This window comes from Lagopus muta, chromosome 1, assembly GCF_023343835.1.
Source record: "Lagopus muta isolate bLagMut1 chromosome 1, bLagMut1 primary, whole genome shotgun sequence".
Taxonomy (NCBI): Eukaryota; Metazoa; Chordata; class Aves; order Galliformes; family Phasianidae; genus Lagopus; species Lagopus muta.
In genome coordinates this window covers 48,029,604-48,052,164 of record NC_064433.1, presented here as the reverse complement: position 1 = coordinate 48,052,164, position 22,561 = coordinate 48,029,604, and the positions used below count along the sequence as shown (strand labels likewise).

Sequence of the window (22,561 nt, the reverse complement as noted above, 5' to 3'; positions counted from 1 at the left end):
ACAGCTGAGGACATACAGTAAGTGAAAGCAGTATTTTTTCTTTCTCACCACAGGTAATGAATTTTTGTGCCTTTTAGGCTAGCATGAGTGTTGGCTGAACAGAGCTAAAGAAAAATGTGCCATTTTCTGAGAGAAATGACATCACCCCATGTCCTATTTCACCTAGTCTACAAACAGCAAGCCGAGTTTCACTTTAATTAAGGCTCTAGCTTATTTCTAGCCGTACTTAGAGAGGGGACTATCAGTGGTCGTTTCGACACCGCGCAGCGCTTCCCACAGCAGCAACTGTAGTTTTTCCAGCGCACCGCAGAGGGAGACGCCCGCGCAGCCGCCCTCACCTCCCGTGCAAGAAGCCAGGCGGCAGCCACGGCCCAGCCCGGGGACCGAGCACCAGCCTCTGATTGGCTGGATGGAGCAGCCAATCAGACAGCGGCTATTCACATTCTACCCAGCAACAAAAGCCCGTGAGGCCACGCGCGAGAACTCCAGGATAGGAAACGCTTTGCCAGGTGTGGAGGGCGAAGGGAAGTTAAGGAGTTTCTACTTAAGAGCTGGAGTTTACAACACTGTAGCCCTTGAGTGTAGCCAGAAGGTATTTTTAATGCATAAGGGCTCTTTAAGTACATGACATGGGAAACCACAGAGCACCCAGGCCTGTACAAACCTAAAACAAATAAGCAGTGCCTCTCCTGAGCATGTGCTTATTGACCTACTACACACTGGGCAACGTCCATTTTTTCAGACAAGCCAGCTGAGTTTCTGATCCAAGTGTTGGATCATAAAACTGCTGTGAACCCATGTGGGCTTAAGCATAGCACTTTTTGACCTCTCCTCTGTTACTGGGCAGTGCTCGCGCTCCTCTAGCATTCCAGTAGGAGCATCAAAATGGAGTTCTTCCTGATGACTAATGTAACCTCTGCCTTGGAAGCACTGGGGACTGCACTTGCACACTGCCCTTTGAAGAACCAGCTCAGTAAAACGTGACGTTCATATTGATCTATGCTTATCAGACAAATACCCAAACAAGGCTATGGGTCTAATAAACCAGAGTAAATCATAGAATCATAGAATGGTTTGAGTTGGAAAGGAGCTTTAACATCATGTAGTTCCAACCTCACTGCTATAGGCAGCAGCACTTCCCTCTAGACCAGGATGCCCAAACCCTCTCCCAGCCTAGCCTTGAATATTTATTGGGAAGGGACATTCACAACTTCTCAGGGCAACTTTCTGGACACTGTTCCAGTGTCTCACTACCCTCAAAATAATTTCTTCCTAGTTTACATCTAACCTCTTCCAGTTTAAAATCACTTCCCTTCATCCTGTTGTTACATGCCCTTCTAAAAAGTCCATCCCCAGCTTTCCTGTAGGCCCCCTTCAGGTACTGGAAGGCCACTATAAGGTCTCCTTGGAGCCTTCTCCAAGCTGAATTGCCCCAGCCCTCTGAGCATGTTCGTGGCTCTCCTCTGGACCCACTCCCACAGATTGATGTCCTTCTTGCGTTGGGGGTTCCAGAACTGGACACAGTACTCCAAGTAGGGTCTCACAAGAGCAGAGGGGCAGAATCACCTCCCTTGACTTGCTGGTCGTACTTCTCTTGATGCAACACAGGATACTTCTGGCCTTCTATAGTATCATTTCAGACAAGCTGAGTGGTCTTATGTGGGCTTAAAAACTGACAGCTTCATATACAAACTTGAATTACATTATTATCACTTTGGTACCATAACGAAGGACAAAACTGTCCTACGCCATTCTTCATATCCAAGAGGTTGACATCACCTCTGACTGTCTCATAAACCCATTTCTCATCCTAACAGAGTAATTTTTAGAGTCCTTTTCCCACTGGGCATGGGAGCAACTCCCTCTTAGGTCATACATCTAATTGCAAATGATTTTTCAGAACTGTCCTTATGTTGTTCATTAGTTTATGGTTATTACACAAAAAGTAGATATTTTAGATAAAGGAAGAAAAGAAAAACGAGAATATTTTTAGACAGTACTTTAGTTAAATATTCCAGTTAGCCTCATACAAATGACTTCACTATGTCAGAATCACCAGTCTTTAAAAGACATTAAATTTAAGCTCTGAACCTTGTTCTACAAGAAGCAAACAGACTTGGCTGTCTTCACTATTTACAAGAGTCACTTTGATCATTACTCTCTTAGAGTAAAACTGCTTGAGTACTCAGCCAGAGCAACAATGGTAGTTGCTATCTGTCTTCTTACTAAGGTGTTGCAGATTTCAACTTTTATCAACAACTCAAAACATCGGCTTTCAATTCAGCTGTGTGAACTTCATATGCAAAAGAAGAACAGCTGTCAATTTCTGTAACATCAAAATTCAACATTCTCAAGAGAGTTGATTTTTAGCACAAGATAAAGCACTAAGTATGTTTCTTTCTCTAAAAATGAACTCAAATTATATACAAAGTTTAATTTGTGCATTTTCAGATACATTTGTGAAATGTTTGATTATATATCACAGAATCAGAGAACATCCTGAGCTGAAAGGGACTCACAAGGATCATCAAATCCAACTCCTGGCTCTACACAACAGTTATCTTCAGCACAGAACTAACAATTACAACATTCTAAATACGAGACAGAACTAGTAATTCCACAGAAGTGACCCTAACTGCAACAAGGCATTTACAATGTAAAGTCTACACAACTTCTGATAGTGCAAAAGGAAATCCTGAAGAATCTGAATTATTCATATACATGTAGGCTGAAGAAAAAGGAAAATAGAAAAATTATAAAAGTAATGCAAAATGTTCAATTTACATTTAAGTTTTTATATACATTATAAAATCCAATCTAATCCAGTCTTTTGTCCTTTCATAGGTGAATTTTCAAATGATAATTTGACCAACTGAGGATGTGCAACTACATGATGCAACTTTCAAACGTTTGCAACCTAGCATCAGTCTCATCCTCTGAAATCAGGGCACCACTCTTAAGTGACATCAAAGGTCACTAACCAAATGCTACAGGGGAATTAGCAACAAAAAAAAGTGATGCTGATTTTAAAAGGTACTAAATGCTTTCCATGCATACAAATATTATTTAGAAGTTCTTTGCAAAGACTATTTTCTCAGTGGCAAAGAACAATATTATAAAATACACCTAAAACACCAGCTGGTCAGTCCTTTGTGGGAACTGGCTGGTTATTAAAAAGTATTATCAATATGACTCTAAGGAAGATATAGTTTCTCAAGAGTGGGTGTTTTTTTTTTTTTTTTCCTTATTGGACTTATTTAAACCACAGCTTCTACAAACAGAAGTCAGTGCTGAACTCTCAAACTCATCACATCTTACTGAGGGAAAGAAGTCTTCAAGATGTGAAGGATCCAGTTCCCATAATTTCAGCTAATTAAAACGTGGTAAGGACTTTCCATAATGTTTTCCATCTGGGGGAGCTGGAAGTCTGCTTACTCATTTTCACATGGCACGATGGGCTGTCCTTTCAATGCCGGAAGCACCCAGGATGGAACCCCCGCAGCGCCCTGCTCTGCACCAGCTGGGTAAGGAGCCGAGCCTTGCCTTCCTCAGGCTGATGGCAGCTGACAGCAGAAAATTTGCATGCCCGCTCAGCATTGGCTGCGAAACAGCCGCTTTGCATCAACCAATCTGCAAGCGTGTAGCTGAGTCACCACCGGGAGGCCTGTGCAAATCTGCCCGGCAACAGGCTGAAAATAGAGCAGAACGAACCAAGGTGCGTCATCAAGACTGGGTGTGACGCGATGCCTCCTTGCCTGTGACGTACACATGTAAACACAACGTGCACAAAGCCCGTTTCACAACTGTTGCACTGCGGTGCTACTGTCACAGGGAGACAATGCATGACCCTACTGCGAGAACACAAAATAAGGGAGACACGGTCTTCAAATCTTATGCCCAAAACAGAGACATTAGTTGAGGATATCATACACTTACACTCTCAGTTTCATGTGTCTTGTTTGTTGGTTTTAAATAGAAGTCTAGAAATCTAAACAGAAGGTCTAGAAGTACTGCAGTCATTATCTTTCTAAATTAAAACAAATTATTACAGTCTGCATCTTTTCTTCTTCTTCTTCTTCTTGAGGGCTTGAGCACCTACCCCATCAGGACAGGCCAAGAGAGCTGGGGCTTTTCAGTCTGCAGAAGAGAAAGTTCTGAGGGACCTTACAGCAGACTTCCAGTACCTGATGGGGGCCTTAGGAAAGCTGAGGAGATACGTTTTAGATGGGCATGTAGCGACAGGACAAGGGGAAATGATTTTAAACTGAGAGTACATTTAAACTAGATATTAGGAAAAAATCCTTAATTGTGAGGGTGGGGAGACGCTGGAACAGGTTGCCCAGAGAGGTTATGGATGCCCCTTTCCTGGAGGCATTCAAGGCCAGGCAGGATGGGGTTTCCAGCAACCTCATCTATTGGGGGGTGTTCCTGCCTATAGCAGGGGGGTTGGAATGAGATGGTCTTAAAGGTGTCTTCTAATCCAAACCATTTTATGATTCTTCATTTTTTAAAGCAAGCATTAACAGAAACTCATTCTTACTCATTGTGGTTTATATGCCATGTCACGTTGGTGATGTAAATGGAAATTGAGTCATTTACTCCACTGCAGTGGATTTATCTGAATCTTCATCAAATGTGGACTCTCACCCCTGAAGTTAGACCTTTGTGGGCTCCTGTGCTATCCCTTGGTGTGCCATACATCATGACAGGTACATCACAAAAGTTTATGCTCTCAATCTGAGGACAGTACTGGACTTGGAAAGGTGAGAAGGCTGAACTGAGAAATGAGACTATGAATAGAAATCATCTTGTTAGAAAAATGAAATACAAAATGGGGTTCGTACAACTCACAAAAAATACTGTCTAAATAAGCGTCCTACAAGTAACTTAAATGTTGATCAATCTGAAAAACATTATTTTCTACTCAGGTGTATAACCTACACAACGTCAGTTTTCAGCACAACTGAGTTGCAAGCATAAAGTCAGGAGAACTTCCTGAAGTTTCTGAACTGTCCAATCAACCACATCTGCCTGCAGGTTTCTATTTCATGGAACTGGTCAGGTCAAATGCAACACATTTAAAGGATAAGAATGCACCCAGTGCAAACACAGCTGCCTCATCATGGTATTCTGCAGCCTGAAAGGCACCATCTGATCATATCTGGTACTTAAAACCATCTGTATTTTTTACAAGGCTGTAGTAAATAAAGGGACACAGAAGAAAGGTAGTCAATGCAGACAGTCACACTGACCACTGACAACAGCTGACAGCTGTTCATTTCCAATGAAGTGGAATCACAAAATTAATGAGAAGTCACAGAGGAAATGAAATAGAATAAATCTTCAAATTACCAGAAGAAAGAAAAGAGGGAAATATTAATCACTTTTCATGTAAAAGCGACAAGTTACAAAACCTTTATATCCTTATCACCTATTAGAACTATCTGTCACAAGCATTCTGCTTTCAGGAAAGGTCGCTCACTCAGTAGATGTTAGCTGGCCTCTGCTAATAATCTTTATTGGCAGTCGTGACCACAAGACAGTCATTCATTGATCAACAGAAGCTAAACTTTTTCCACAAGCTGAGGAAGGACAGGAACTGAAAAACAAGCTGTCAGCCTAATAATCTATTCACTACTAGGTTCAAGAAGAAAAAAAACAAACGTTTTCAGCGGTGGTAACCCAGTGCATTAATATGCTAAGAGCACCAGGTAATGCAGGTAATGGAAGTTTTTGTAATAAGCAGTAACAAAAGTTTCTATGACAATTTCTTGTTATAATAAAGAATGCAATAAAATAAGATTCTATTGTATAAGTGGACAGTAATGGATTAAATTCTCTTGTGTCAATGGGCAGACAATTTTTTTCTGTATTTGCTGCTAGGCAGAGATTTGTCACGTGTCTGAAAGTAGGAGTTTGGAAGAAAAAATTCCCCAAGATATTATACAAAGTGCACTTCAGATGCTTGATAATCAAACATATAAGCAATCACAGCATTGATGATTTTTCAGTTTAACTCAGAACAAGCTCTGCAGACACAAGTTGTCTGACTTAAATTAATTCTTTGCTAAATTGAACAAGCAACAGGAAGCAGAAAGTAGACAAACACAATGTGGTTTCTTTATGTAATTCCACTAACAGAAACAAGAGGTCAAGCGCAATACAACTACTTTCAAAAGGATTTTTAATAGTAAAAAGTATCCTGAAACAGTAGTGATTCCAGCTACATCCTTCCTTTCTAGAGCTTTCAACCATGCCCCTTCTTTTCTCACCAGACTTACTACACAGTCAGCCTTACAATCTCATTATATACAATTTGTTAGAGTTCTTTCGAGACCAAAGAGTATCTTACATTTCATTCTTAATGTATAAAATATTCTGATCACCTAGTACTATCTCTTTAAGACAGCTGGAACTCAATGTGGGTGCATATAAATTTTGAAATAAAGTTGGTCCTAAGCAGCACAATTGTATGCATCTGCATAGGCGACACTTAACGATTTCTGAGGTGCTAACTTGCATGTAATGCTAGTATACTCATATCAACTCATTTATACACTCTGAGAAACAAAAACACCTGATCAAAAGCAGAGGAGGATGACGATTTTTATGGAAAGTTATCACTTGCAGTTGGATGAAAATAATTTTGGATTTGGTTCTTTAAAATATACATGTATTTATTCATCCTATCCATGTCATTGACTGAACCTTAATAACAAAATCACGTCCACCCACATAAACTGTGTTGATATTACATTACACAGTATTCTACTGTATGAAGGATGAAATGAAGCAAGAATATGATGCAAGCACTTGAGATCATGAGGTTTTATATGAACTCAGATTAGGGATTACACATTAAAACCATTTTGATGCTATTTTAACCGAGTGAGTACAAAGTAACCCAGCAAGCAGAAGAAATCTTAGCCCAGATCAGCTGTCTGATGCTATAACCATGAGGCTACTCTTAATGCTTAAACCAGAACAAGACAGTGGGCAGAAGTGGGAACACAGAACTGATTTAAGCTGACCTTGTCACATACAATCCTTTGAACACAATTCATATTATCTGTACAAACAGCACCAAGCTAGGTTAGGAAGCTTAACATCCAGTTTTACATTTGGGGGGATCAGTACTTCACTGGCTTCTTGAACTGGCTAACAAGACAACCACAGGAATACGAGAGCTGCCAAACTGGAACATGCAGCAGAACAGCCTTGGGTCTTCAGGGTGTAAAGGAAAACTTCCTGAGATTGAAAAAGATTGAAAAAGCACTACATTAATTAATGTCCTGTTAATTCAGCTTCATCTGATTATTTGTGCTTTCTAAGGCCACTGCATGGAGGTTGTTCCCAGAAAGAAATATATTTGATATCTTCACACAGATGTTGTCGTATTTATTTTAAAATGTTTATAACCGTATCTCTGACGTAAAAGCATTGTGTGCAATATTAATTACATATATAATATATAGTTATTTCTTGAAAGCTTCAAAGATGAAGTAGTGTAAATACACAGATTAAAGATGTAACTTCTGGTTTGGATTGTACCAAATTTTACAGCACTAGGTGGGCCCTGAAACACATAACAGCTTTTATACATATTATTAACAAAGGAGAGAATATCTGCCTCTGCTCTATTCACAAAACCAAGAAAAAAGAATCTTGAAAGAATTCTGGAAGTATAAGTTGTCTGCTGAATTCAGGGGCTCTCCACTAAGGATCCCAGTGACAGGATTATGCAAGATGTACAATAAATACTCTGGAAGACACCACTCATGGTACACTTAAAATAATAGTTATTGGGTTTTTTTGTGTGTTTTTTTTTCCCCCTCCTATGGAATATTCTTTTCAAAAATGGCCACAAATCCCAGTTTGCAGTCGTTCACAAACATCAACCATGCACAGTATCTGGCAGTATCTTGTGAACAGGAGGCAGAAAGTGTCACTTTATTGATGCAGCCACAGTTGCTACTGCGGTCCACAAACAAAACAGACTCTGAAGCTTGAGCACTTCTGTGGTAACTGAAATGGTGAACCTATCAACCATGAAGGCATACAGTTATCAAGTATTCAATGCTACTTCTCCTGTACTATTTCCATAAAAAATATTCTGGATCTTCACATTTTGGAAACTAGCCTTAAAAGGCAAGAGTAGGAGTCACTGCTTCCCCATATGAGGGAAATAATACTCAAGAGAATAACAAAATAAACATTTATAGGCTATCCTTGTTTGCTCCTGACAAGCTGAAAAGAGTAGGAGAGATAACAGAGAATGTTGGCCTGGAGGGAAATGACCATATAACAAGCAGGTCTGATTGGTAAGATCACAGACACTTGCCTGGTGTACTTGAGAAATATTCTAGAGATACGATCCTCCTAGAATGTGTGCCCTTCCTGCTTGGAAAGAATGGGTCTATAGCTATCTTCAATGCCAGTGTTGCATACATCAGGAAAAAGGAGGGAAGTAAACAGAAGGAAAACACATTCATTCCAGTTACTGAGTCATTATTTTGCATGCTACTGCAGATCTTTAAAAATAAAGACAACATTATAAATTCACGAGGTTCTGATAGCTTGCATAAAACATCAAGCAGGAATTCATAGTATCATGCAATACCAAAGGACCAATGCAAAATTCAGCAATGATTCTGCCAGAAGGGTCTCTAAGCTGTTTTGAATTTGGACCTAGAAAAACAATGACTCAGGCTATGAGATACCACCGACACTTTCAGTAGTGATTAATACTTGGTCTCTAAATGATTTCTCCAAATTTCTGTCTGAAGAACTCAAAGTAGTTCTACAAACAAAAGATCTTTAATGCTACCCTAGTGGGAAGGAAAAAAGCAGTTGATGGAGCAATAAACTGGGAGCACCATCATCACAAGTACATGAATGACACAGCTATTTTAGATAGCTTGTCCTTCTAAACTCCACAGACAATTATACGGAAAAAATGCATCTTGCATGGTCACCAGATAAGGCAATTTCCTGAAAGGATCAGTCTTTACCATTTTGAGAGGACACATGCTCCTATAAATTTTTTTCTCTCCCCTGAAAGAATACAAAGTTTAACAGTTTTCTGTGAGCAGTTAAGACTCTGAACGTGTCAGTAGAGTGCGAAAATCCTACCCTCCATTTATGACAGAATGGATAAAAAAACACTACTTTCAAGCTGTGACATTTTGGTTTAAAAAAAATTAAAGACACACAGAAAAGTAAGCTGTCCAAAAGGATGGCACGATTACAACAAAATACCAAACTGAAATACTACCAGCTTTCTAAAAAAATACTCATAGTATTTCTCCTCAAATAGCAAGAATTTGCATGCATTGTAATGACAATAAACTGGCATTGCATCAACTATAAATAATATGAGGATTTCCTGGCTCTGAGATCAGATTAACATTTAAGATTTTTACTGTCTTCTAGCAGAGGATGGATTACTCATGTATGCTAATATTTGTCCAATAAATGAAGTGGCTACACTAGTGTAAGTAGCTACAATAGAGTAAATTCACAGGTAACCACTAGTGGGGAAAAGAATACAAAAAAATTTTTTTTCTTATTCTATTTAGGTGGTAGTTTGGCAATAAGCTTTATTAATTTATCAGCAAATCAGCCTTACAGAGGGATAAAGAATATAATTTTAAGTCAACAGTGTAACACCAGCAGTCTTTCAGTTATGCCTGAAGGAAGCTTTCAGCCTAACTATGAAGTTCTTGTTCTAAAAAGTGCGATATGACTAAAGAAGGATTCTACCTAAAATTTGGTAGGTTTTTTTTTTTTTTTCCTTCTCCAAAAATGGGATTTCCATATTACGGGCTTTTTGTTTGTTTGGGGTTTTTTTTGGATACTGAATAGCTATGGGGGTAAAAGGGAAGAAGACACAGCAGCCAGGAAAGTGGTGTTTTCCTTTCTCTCTCCCTCTCTAGAACTACATCAAAAACTGCAGATATAGATATGCTTTCTGATGGACAGCATAGGATATTGTCTCCAAACTATTAATCAAGAGAAAAGGATTCTGCTTTGCACGTTTTAGCAAAATTCTCACGTAAGAATGACAGAAAGCTGCTTTCTCTGCTGTTCTTCCCTTCTTTGAGTTTCAGCCAGAACCCTGATGGATTTTGTCATTCTTCATCGCAGAGTAGGTCATGAAACGGACAATCCAGTTGTGTACCCTTTTTGCTAAGGATGTACTTTTTTTATTCACCCGAGATAAAATTTAATCTTTCCTGATACTCCTTAATATGTAGAGCAACATTTGGGGTAGAAATCCCTGTATGGCAGGACTCCGGGCTTGTTCTCTGAAGTAGTTGTTTGCTTGTTTTCAACTTGAGCGTTTTATTCATATTTGAAATCCTGACTTCACAAGGGGTTTCCTGGACACTTCTGCTTTATTTGCTAGAGCTCCTCCATCACATTAAGAGCATACTCAACCAGACTCTAAACCATGAAATCCAAAGCCCACCAACAGATTTCTTTCTCCAGGAAATACTGCTGATATTGCTGGCATGACATAGCTATAGCTCCATTTGAAAGAACACAAAGCTGATGAACAGTGAGCAATAAACCTTTAGTATATTCTGTTACTGTCAGCATTGTGGTGGCAATGCCTCACTGCCATGGTGCTTCAGGAAAGCTGAGAAATTGTTTCAGTCGGTTCAAATTCTTCTATTTCAACCCCTGCTCACAAAGAAAAATTGCTTCTTTTAAGTAGAAAAGGTTTTTTCCAACAGAGGGATCTCCCAGCATTTTTGGCTATCTTCCTTAAAAAGACAGAAAATCTTGCTCCAGTTTGAACTCTTTAAGATGACTTGGTCCAAATTTAAGAAAAAATAAAATTTAGTTTGTGTCTCCTTCTCCTTCTCTGGCTGTGTTCTGTTGTATTTGAGTATGCTGAGGAAACAAAAAGGAAGAAACCTAAGGCAGGAAAAACGTTCAACTTGGAAAAAAATACAAGGGTGTTTAGATAGACTGAAAAAACAGCGCGATAAAGAACGACTTCACTCTATGCCATGACTTCCACGCATTTGCCCATCTTCCTCATTTTTATATATTTTTTAATACATTTTATATTTTATGGAGACATAGCTTTCTACAAGTCAACGTAAGAAAAAAATGGTTTGCAAATCAATAAGAAATATTCTTAGAATCCAAACCCCATCAAACCAAAAGCAAAACTTCAAGTAAAAAGGATATAATGTCCTTAAAAATATTTTTCATTCTCATAGAATTGAGTTGGAAGGGACCTTTACAAGTCACCTAGTCCAGCTCCCCTACAAAAAACAGGGAGACCTACAACTAAATCACGTTGCTCAGAGCCCCTCCAGCCTGACTGCGAATGTCTTCATGGATGAGGATTCCACATCCTCTCTGGACAACCTGTTTCAGTGCTTCAATACCCTTACTATAAAAAGACAAAAAACAAACAAAAAAAACCCTGAGAACTTTATATCCAACCTAAATCTCCCTTCTTTTAGTTGGAAACAATTTTCTCTGTCTTGTCAGAACAGACTGCAAAAGTGTCTGTCCCGTTCCTGCTTAGAGTCCCCCTTTAGACGCTGAAAGGCCGCTACCATTTCTCCTCAGAGCTTTCTCTTCTTCACACTGAACACTGCCAGCTCTCTGTACGTCTTCTTAGGGAGATGGCCCATCTCTCAGATCATTTCTTTGGCTCTCTTCTGGATACGTTCCAAGAGGTCCGTGTCTCCCCTCTACTGAAGACTCCACATCTGGACATAGTACTCAGGTGAGATCTCACCACCGCGGAGCAGGGAGGCAGGATGAGTTTCTTCTCCCTGTTCACCACTCTCCTTTTGATGCAACCCAAGATACAGTCAGCTTTCTGAGATGTGAGGACACAGTACTGGCTCATTTTCAGCTTCCCATCCACTAGTACCCCCAAATCCTTTTTTGACAGGGCTGTGCTCCATCCTTACATCCCCAAGCCTGTACTGATAATGGGGATTGCCATGACCTATGCGCAGACCTCCTACCTGTCTTCGCCAAACCTCATGAGGTTCACTTGGGCCCACTGTTCAAGCATGCCTATATCTCCTTGTTGATATCCTGTCCCTCAGGCGTGTTGACTGCACCAGACAGCTTGATGCCACCTGCAAACATGCTGAAGGTGCACTTGATCCCAATGTCAGCATCACTGATGAAGATATTAAATGGCACTGGTCCCAGTATAGAACATTGAGCCATCGACCACCAATTTCTGGCTACATTCTCATAGCCAGTTCTTCATCCACTGTACAGTCTACTTGTCAAATCTGTATCTTTCCAATTTGAAGAGGAGGACATTACAGGGGGACTGCGTCAAAGGCCTTACTGAAGCCCAGATGACATCAGTGGTTCTTCCTTTGCCCATTTATACAGATATGCCATCATAAAGTCCACTAGGTTAGTCAGGCAGGACTGACAACCCTTGCTGAAGCGCCTGTGGTTATCCCATATCACCTCCCTTTCTTTCATACGTCTTAGCATGTCTTAGCATTCAGGAGGATCTCCATGGTCCAAGCTCCATGATCTTCCCCAGAAGGTGATGCTGATATGTCTGTAGTTCTCTGGGTCATCCTTTCTACCCTTCTTAAAAATGAATGTGACATTACCTTTTTTCCAGTCAGCAGGGACTCCACCTGACTGCCACGATTTTTCAAGTATCAATGAGAGTGACTCGGCAACTACATCAGCTAGTTCCCTCAGGAATCTGGGATGCATCTCACTGGGATCCATCGCCTTACAGATGTCCGAGTTCCTCAGGTGGTTGTGATTCTGATACACACTTACAGTGGGAGCATCCTCCCAGTTTCCACCTTCTGAACCATCTGCTCAAGGGCTGTGTGAAGAGTGGCCATTAGTGAAGACAGAAGCAAACAAGCTGAATACCTCAGTCTTCTTCTTGTCCATTGTATTGCCTGCCTGTACTGCTCACCAGGGAGAGCATGCCCTTCTGGACTTTCTTTTTCTTGTTGATGTATCTGTTCTTCTTTGCAGACATTACCAAGTCCAGTTCCAGTTGGGTCTTGGCCTTCCTGACCCCAACCCTACATGGTTTTCATATTTCCTTATCCTTTTAAAATATTATCTTTCCTCTAAACCGTTAAAATTGCTGTACATAACTACAGTATTCAAGTCACATTGAAAGTAAAGGATCCCTGTAAATTTTTTTTCCAGTTACAAATCCTAGACCAATGTTCCTCAGCCCCTTATTTCTACCCCCTGGCATTTGTTAGTAAAAATCCATAAAACACAGCAGTATGTACTTCCTTCCCCTTGCATTTTCCCCCCCCATCCCCTTCTTGTCAGCTCACCCTTCAGACCAGTATTTGATCCAGCCTCTTGGTACATCAACATAATGAACATAATAGGAAAAATTAGGAAAACATAGCCAGAACTAGCAAGTTAAAAGGACTGCTTTAGCAATGCTGATACAAAATACTGGAAGTACACCTTTGAAAGTAATACAGAAATATTCTATTACTCAAAGAACAAGGGCTATTCAGAAAGTAATGCCTCCTACTTTATTGTATTGGCCCACGTACCAGAGGCAGATGGTGGTGGTACGGCAGTAGAGGTTAAACCTTCTTGCCAATATTACATGTTGTTGCCACGTGACAGATGGCAGCAGAGAGAGGGGCAATCTAACAAAATGGCATCTGACATGGGAGCGCGAGTGAAGCAGAAGTGTGGAACCTAATTCCTCCATGCAGAAAAAATGGCACCCACTGGCATCTGTCATCACTTGCTGAACATTTATGGAGACCAAATAGTGGACAAGCAAACAGCATGGTAAGTTGGTGGGTAGTATGTTTTGGCTGCGGCAACGGGAATAAGAAAGACAAGCTACATTCCAGATGGCCATGCACAGATCTCATGCCACAAAAGGAAGAGTGTCTCAATCAGCTCATCTGCACAAATCAGTGGATTACAACCAGGGAACGGTTGTAATAATACGGAGATAAATGTTGGCTTCAGTGTGCTGGAAATAGCTGTAGTAAAGTTTGTGCCAGGTAGGTCCTGCAAATGCCCACACAAGAACACTGTATGCAAGCTTGCCAGAACCAAAACAAGGCTGAAGGTGACAGTTTTCTAGACTGCATCATTACCAGTGGCCAGACATGATGTCACTGCTACGAGCGGAGTCAAAATAGCCCATAAAGTGGCAACATATAAATTCCCTGTTGAAGAAGGAGTTCAAGATGCAGCCTCTAGAGAGTAAAGTGATAAGCACTGTCTCCTGGGATCTGGAAAGAGGCAATCCTTTTGGATTTCCTAGAACAAACAATTCCTCAACTCTGACTACTACAGTGCAACCCTGACTATGCTAACGGATCAAACTTCCAGACTGAGGCCAGAAATGTCAGCCTTTCTCTTGCAATACAATAATGCCAGGTCTCGTATCAGTTTGAAGACTGTGGAGCACATAGGCAGTCTTGGCTGGACTGTCCCATCATCTACATATCAGAATTATCTTGAGGTAAGGAAACGCCTTCATAAGGTTGCTATACAAATGCATGTCTTCATAATGCATGGCCGACTGATTTTAGCTGAGGAAGATGCCACTGACAATTACCAAAACGAATAACACAGGCTTGTGTCTAAAGTAGCATCTTGTAACCCTTTCCACAACATTTGCTAGGGAGCGATGCATGTTCATAGTTTGGCCATCCCAGAAGACATCACAGGATGTAACTGAGAAGATATCGTGGTAGGTGGATGGTTGCACTGAATGTCTTGGAGGTCTTTTACAGCCTTGGTGATTCAATGATTCTGTGTCCTAAAACAGATAGATCTCAAGAGACTATATTGGTGTGATCCATTTCTCTGCCTCAAAGTCACATGGGTAAGTGGATAGTCAGGATGCTGCAGAAGCACTATGGGAAGTAAGAATTTCCCATGCCAAGAACAGAATCATAAAACTAAGAAATAGTTGGCACTAAGTAGTGTTTCGTTTCTCTGGCTTCCTTCCCTTCTAATCTTTAATTCTGAAATAAAGAATCAAAACTGGACTTGGCAAAGAGGCAACCTCACCAAAAATTAAGTCAAAATGCAGAATTTGTGGCTCATCATGTACTGTAAATCACGATATGCTTTTTAAACTTCTCTATTGAGGACTTCTTCAAATTGAGACAAGGCTTCAAACCGTCACAAAAACACTGCCAAGTACATAGTATTTCTGGTTATTTCTTGGGCTGCATTCTTGATCTTGGGACTATTCTAATACTGCGGAGAGCAAATTTTACAAAATAGGGGGTATCCCTGTAATTTAATTATATTACCCACAAATAGAAGTCATTCTGGAGATTGACAGTTGTCATTAATAAATTCTTTGCTTCTAAGAAAATTCCACAAGCTAAAAGCTCCAAATGTCACTGCATAAGCATTTTTTCTCCCACAAGTACATTTAAAAACAATACGAAAAAATAAAGCAAACATGACCCAAACCCTCCAATAATCAAACTCAAAGATCAATTTCAGTGCTTCACTGTTTTTGCTGGGGATTAGTATATTTCTCTTACACACCATTTTCTAGAAAATTATCAACCACCAGAAATTCTAGACAGTACTTCTAATCCATTTGGTATATCAACTCTATCTATTTTCTATCTATTTTCTATCGCCCTCCTTCCCCTCCCCGTCTCCCTGATTAGGTTTTAGTAATAAACTGGATGGAACAATATATGAACCGTTGTTTCTTAATCTCACACCGGGTACACAGATATTAAAAGAACCTCATCTCCTTCCTATAAATTGGAGCAAGACACACCTAGAGTACAGTGTAAGTTCATATCCTAAATTATCCAGTCAGAGGGAACACAGAAAGGTATTGCCCAAGCTCACAAGAGCAGGCTCTCTGCCTCAGTTTTCACCGACAACGGCTCTAGCCATACTGCCCAAGCTGCAGAAAGCAAAGGTAAGAACCTGGAGAAAGAAGATCTGCCTGCTGTAAGTGGAGATCAGGATCAAGACCATATAAAGAATCTGAAGGTGTACATGTCCATTGGACTCAATGAGGTCCATCCACAGGTTCTGAGGGAACTGGGAGATGAAGTTGCCAAGCTGCTGTTTGAAAGGTCTAGAGGGAGGTGTCCCTGCCAATAGCAGGAGGTTGGAACTAGATGATCTTAAAGGTCCCTTCCAACCTAAATCATTCTATCATTCTATAACAACTCAGCTGTATTTATAGGAACACAGAACACAAGTAGCAGTGTATCTTCATGGAGAAAAATCTTAGTCCAAGCAAAGTACAATGCCATGTTTCACTTGAGTTCTGAAATGCTCAGAGCTTCCACATTTTAAGGACAATAGGATGCAAAAATAGATGCTATAATCGTCCATGGTAAATACAGAAGTTAAAGAAAGACCTTACGATCACACAAAATAAAACTCAGTAGCCTAAGCACAGGTAATTATAGCAATTTTGGGGGCTCTAGATTTTGTATGAGGCTGGCAGATGTTACATAAGATCAAGAGGAGACCAGTGCTCTTCTGGAATCACAGTTCAGTTCTAGGAGTCGCATCCTAAAGTATCTAAAATGGCTCTGGAAGACTATGTCTGGTAAGCCAGTCATATCCTTAGAAACTACAACAATGTATTATGCTTACACAGTCATTGCTGCTCAAGTATAGAAAGCATAAGGCAAGTACCTAATTTCTTTTAAGTTGCCAACAAACCATTCAACTACTGTAGAGAAAAGTCTCTTAAGGACTAATAAAAACCACCAGTATTTTGCAGTATATTATTAATGTTTCCAAACCCCCCAAAGCAACACTGTCTTCATATATTTTTTGCCAAAAAAAAAAAAAAAAAAAAAAAAGGCAAATCAAAATTATCCTTGTATTTCACCAAAAGGGCACAGATTAGGTGGGTTGTACCAGCTCAGAAACAGCTGCAAATTAATATTTCATACCGTACGTAAAGAAAGGTTTCATTAACCTCTTCAAAGGACAGAGAGGGATGGCAAATGAACACTATTTCCCAGTTTTGACTCAAATATGAAGTCCATGTTGATATTCTTGGAAGCTTCTGCTAAGGTCTCAAGAGGAAAGTCCAGATTATGTAGATAGTGAACTTCACCACTTTGTTTGTTCTGTTTAATTTCCACAACAATAGCTCACAAAAGCTTAGAAAATGACTTTGTATTAAGATTCTGAATGTGTTAATATCCCCTACTTGTCCTAAACAGGATTAAAGGAATTTCATAGAATTTCTAAGGAAAATAAACAAAATAGAAATCACTTCACCTATTGACTGATGTTGAGTCAGTTACTTGAGAGTTACTCGTCTGTAACACTACTTCTAACTCCAGTTACCTAGCATTTTTTCTTTCTGCCTGATGACTGTTCACCCAAACAAGTGATTTTATGAACAGTAATAATGACTCATGAAATAAAACATCTGCTTCATGGGTAGGAGAAGACAAGCTTCTTTTCATCATTTACAAAATACACAGCATTATCATTATTTGTCATAACATGACAATCTGCTCATAAATGCAAAAGGATATCAAAAATCCACCTGTAAATAAACATTAGTTTGAAAATGCTCTATAAATAAAGAAAATATTGTTTAGGTCTTCAACTGCACTGTAAAAAAGAAAATCAAGAAGCAATTCTATAAGCTAACTATAGGATTAGAAAGCACCTTTTCTTCTATCTTGGCTTTGTGCCAACTTGGGAACAGGAACCCAACAAAAATCAGCACCCAGGTAAAGAATTTAGTTAAATCTCTTGATAATATTATACTGAGAACATTACATAATTCTGTATAAGCATGTGACTAGTCTCATGGCACAGCATAATGTATAAGAGGTCTGGGAAACATCTGTTGCCTTCTTGTATACAAGTCATCTGTTCATCTTACGGATATCTTATAATTTTAGAGTAATATTCTTTTGTAGTGTTTCTGGGCAGACCTAGACCATTTATGCCACATTTTCAAAGTATCAGGTCCACGGCTTCACACAGTAGCATTGTGTGTTCAAGTTCACAGTACTCACTCAGTTTCAGAATAATGAGAACACAATGCTTATGCAAGTATCTTGTCTGGAACAGCCCTCTTTACCGCCATGACACATGTAGGGGACACCCAAATGGTTTCCTCTCAAAAAATCAAACCATTCTAAGCTGACTTTATAATTCAGAACTGACTGAAGTTAGAAGTTTAAGCACAAATACTAATATATATATATATATATATTTTTTTTTTTGAATAGTAAATGAACTCTGAAAATTTCCATCATTTTCTCAAGATGCACAGTTCTCCAAAAGAAGGCTGCTGCTAACAGTATTCTCAAGGAATGCAGGGGCTACAGCACTATCGCAGATGGCCCAGTGGGTAAAAATAAAATGCTACCAACAATTTTCAAACTACTACATATGTAGCACTAGAACGGAATAATTAACTACCACAGCTATTTGGGAAGAAAAATTTGTTCTCTGCTTTTTCTTAAGTAGTGTACTGATCACCAAAGTGCTTCCATCTTCCTCTAAGACAAGTCAGCAGTAAACAGGGATTCATTTATCAGGAATGCATAGTGCTCATTAGCAGACTTAAGATTTAAAGAAATAAAAACAACCCTGTGATAAAGATTAAAAACCACTCAGGATTCTGCACACATGCAAATGACACTACCCACTAGGAGAGAAATACTTTTAGCTCTTATCTGCTCAAGTATTAGTCAGTCTTTCACCAGTTCTGTAGATGTTAAAGTGCTTTCATTATTCCACAGGCTGTTCCAACACCCTTGCTAAATGAGTGCTAATTTTATGTTGGATAAAATCATTTTTCTGTCAGAAACAAAGTCTTTCCCTAGAGAAAGTTCATCTCTTAATAAATTAAAAACAGTTATGGTGTGTCCAAACCAACTGAGAGCCTGTATCGTCTAGCTTAAGTGGTACCAGAGTTAAGTTTTAACTGGAGAGTTTCTATGATAGCTGGATTTTCTGTGACAAATGAACAGGCTCTGAAGTGGTTTTGCAGTACCTCCTTCATTTCTGAGTTGACTGATTGTCTCCTAGACTGGAGAATTTTTAATTTTTAATCTTTTACCAGATTTGCCTTAGATTGTCAGCAAGACTTCTTGGAATACATATGTAACCCTTGTGGTGGCACATATAGTACATGACTTATGCTGCCCAATAAAAGAAAGTAGATACAATACTAGAGCTTTTTCACTTTGCAGTTAGCTTGGGAAGTACCACATTAGCATGGCAAGGTTTGGTTAGATAGTTAGCCAAGTCTTAGTCAGGCTAGTAAAACACTGCAATGGTTCCAACTGGAGAACTTCATTCATACAATAATGAAAATTAGACTATATGAAAGATGTCACACCAGCGCCATCCCACATAACCCAGATACAGAGTTGCCAGAGCAATCAAGTCATACATTAGCTGCTTCAAGGCAGTGTGTCATCTAAGTGCCATAAGTTAGTGATCCTGTTCAGTCTGCCTTCAAATCAAAATTGGAATGTCTTTCTGGAGGAAGGAAACCCCTAACACAACAGATACTGAAAACCTGGAGGAGCACCGAGATGGTTAAGGGCTGGAGAACATGGCAAATAAGGTTAAACTAGTGAGCTGAATTTATGTAGCATGAAGAATAGACCGCTAAAAGAGAACTGGTCTCCTCAATAGACAAACCTGCATTTATACAGAAGACAAAATCCAAACCCTTCAGAAATTCACAGCACACTGACACAGATGCAGCCTGCAACAGTGGAAATCCCAGATAGACACAGAGAATGATTATTTGCGATGAGGGTGGCCAAACACTGAAACAGTTTGCCTGGACAGGCTGTGGATTCTTCACCCTCACAGATTTTCAGACCTTAGCTTGACAAACCCTGAAGTAACCTTATCTAATTTTAAGATTACCATCTCTTGAAGATGTCAGATCAGAAATTCATTCCAACTTAAATTTTTCTAGAACTGCTTCGAAAATAACATGTATTTTATTATCTTGGCCCAGGATGGCAGAGACAAATGGTGGTGATATGGCAGTAAAGGTTTTACCATTGCATTCAGTTTTGTTGCCATGTGACAGATGGCAGCAGAGAGGCGGTCTAACAAAATGGTGCCTGATGTGGAAGCGTGTATGAAGCAAAGGTGTGTCACTAAACTCCTCCATGCAAAAAAAATGGCACCCATGCAGACTGACCAATACTTGTTTAACATTTAGGGAGACCAAACAGTGCATGCGAGCACAGCAGTATAGCGCTTTTCAGCAATGTCAACAGTAACATGAAAGACAAACATTTCAGGTGACCATGAACAGCTGTCACACCAGGAAGTACCTCAACTCATTTATCCTCACAAATTCGTAAATTATGACCAAGGAATGGTGCACTAACAGCTTATTGGCTTCAGTGCACTGGAAAGACTGCAACAGCTGTATGTTTTGATGGTGGCAGCGTTGGAATACTGCAAAGCTGTGTCTCACAAATACTCACAGGAACAGAAGGAATACCGCATGCAAGTTTGTCAGAACCAATATGAGGCTGAAGGTGACAGTTCACTGGATTGACGTAATTACTGGTGACTAGAGGTGGTGCCATCACCATGAGCCAGAGTCAAAACAAGAGTCCATGGAATGGTAACATGGGAATTCCCCATTGAAGAAAAAGCTCAAAATGCAGCCCTCAGCAGGTAAAGTGATGTGCACTGTCTTTTGGGATAGGAAAGGAGTGATTTGAATTTCCTGGAACGAAGACAAATCATTACTTCCAACCACTAAGCTCAAGGCTCAAACTTTCAGAGCCTGAAAGCCTAAGCCCGGATAAGACAGCCATCTTTCTCTTGCAACATGGTAACACCAGGCCCCACACCAGCTTAAGACAGTGGAACACACTGCCAATCTTGGCTGGACTCTGCTACCACAGCTACTCTACAGTCCAGATTTGGAGCATTTTGATTTCCATTTGTTCATGTCGATAAACAGTGGACTGTGTGGGGAACATTTTCCTAGCAACAGCACTGTTGTAGCAACTGTGAATCAGCGGGGTCACCTCTATTAGTGCGAATTTTTACAAGCATGGCAATGCAGATTTTTGTTAATTGCTGGCAAAAATTCATAGCTAATGGTGATTACATTGAAAAATACTGTTTTGTAGCTGAGAATGTGCTCTATCGAATAGTGTTACTGTGCTGTTTTCATGGAAATACAGACATTACTTTCAGAGTAACTAAAACATTCTATGTTCCTTAAGCAACGTAATTTTCACGTCTTTTCCTGATATATATATTTTTAACATTACTAAAACCCTACAGTCAAGACCGTAACCTGTACTGATGTGGGCTTCATATCATCAGTATATCCAAGGCAGCTTAAGAAAATAAAATATATTACTTTCTTACTCTCGCTTTATATTCCTCAAAATTTCAGCCCCTCTACATTAGCTCCACACTTGGGATTCTGGCTCTCCATTTTTTTGGGAGGTGGAGGGTCTGGGGGAGAGGGCGAAGGGGTTTTCTCTATGCCCCCTACTTAATCCCAGAAAACAGTTTCCTGTTAAGCAGGTACATACATTTACAAACAACCAATACAGAATGATTTTAGATTCTGCTATACAACAGACTGTTTGAACAGGCCTCATTGGTGATTCTTTTCACCATCTACAAATTAGCAGAACTTCACAGTACCAGCCACAGAATCATAAAATGGTTTGGATTGGAAGACACCTTTAAGATCATCTAGTTCCAACCCCCCTGCTATAGGCAGGGACACCTCCCTCTAGACCACGTTGCTCAAAGCCTTATCCAGCCTGGCCTTGAGTGCTTCCAGGGAGGGGGCATCCACAACTTCCCTGCACAACCTGTTCCAGTGTTCCTCCACTGTCACAGTAAAGAACTTCTTCCTAATACCTAGTTTAAATATACCCTTTTCCAGTTTAAAGCCATTTCCCCTTGTCCTGTTGCTGCATGCCCTTATAAAAAGTCCCTCCTCCACTTTCCTGTAAGCCTCACTTGGATCATGCTTCCTCCAGTAACAATGTTGTCATTCTCCCACTCACACAAACTTTTAGAAAGGCATTCAATTTACCTCATACGTGTGCTTTTTTTCGTTTGTTTTGCTGATGAAGGTTTTACACCAATGCATAACTGCATTATACATAGTGAGCATTAATGCCAAGCAACAGTGCTCTAAAAAAAAAAAAAAAAAAATCTTTTTTTTCCCCTCAGATAAAATTTTATATCCATTAAAGCACTTTGGTCACAGTTCTCTTAATATTCTTTCACATTTACTGAATCCATCACTTCCCCTCTACTCCGCCCCAAACTGATATTAGCCTGAATAGTTACTTAGATCATCTTTCCTTTGGCCTTATTAATCGCAGTTTTCCTTTCAAATGATCAGTTTCCTACATTTTTTCATGTCCTACTCAATGCCATTTTTCTCTACTATTCTCACACTTAAGCTTTCCAAAGTGGGGGAGAAAGGGATAAAAAAGCAAAGGCCCTTGAACTGTCCCTTTCATATTGAAATGAAATTCAATTCAGACAGACTGAAACAGAATTTGCCCTTCATAGACAACCTCAATAATGGTTAACTATA

The 22,561-nt window shown here is 39.8% G+C and overlaps 1 protein-coding gene across 11 annotated transcripts in view; it reads right to left on the bottom strand.

Moving 5' to 3' along the window:
* The window catches only part of LOC125688151 (activating transcription factor 7 interacting protein), a 100,764-nt gene that overhangs the window by 62,247 nt on the left and 15,956 nt on the right, over nt 1-22,561 (bottom strand). Inside the window, exon 1 of one of the 11 annotated variants that reach the window (XR_007374620.1) lies at nt 3,436-9,727. The exons of 9 other annotated variants lie outside the window; for them this stretch is intronic. The gene's annotated coding sequence lies outside the window, so the exon portion shown is untranslated. Of the gene's footprint in view, nt 1-226; nt 3,172-3,435; nt 9,728-22,561 lie in introns of those variants that run through there. One more of the 11 variants, XR_007374621.1, reaches the window with a different exon arrangement.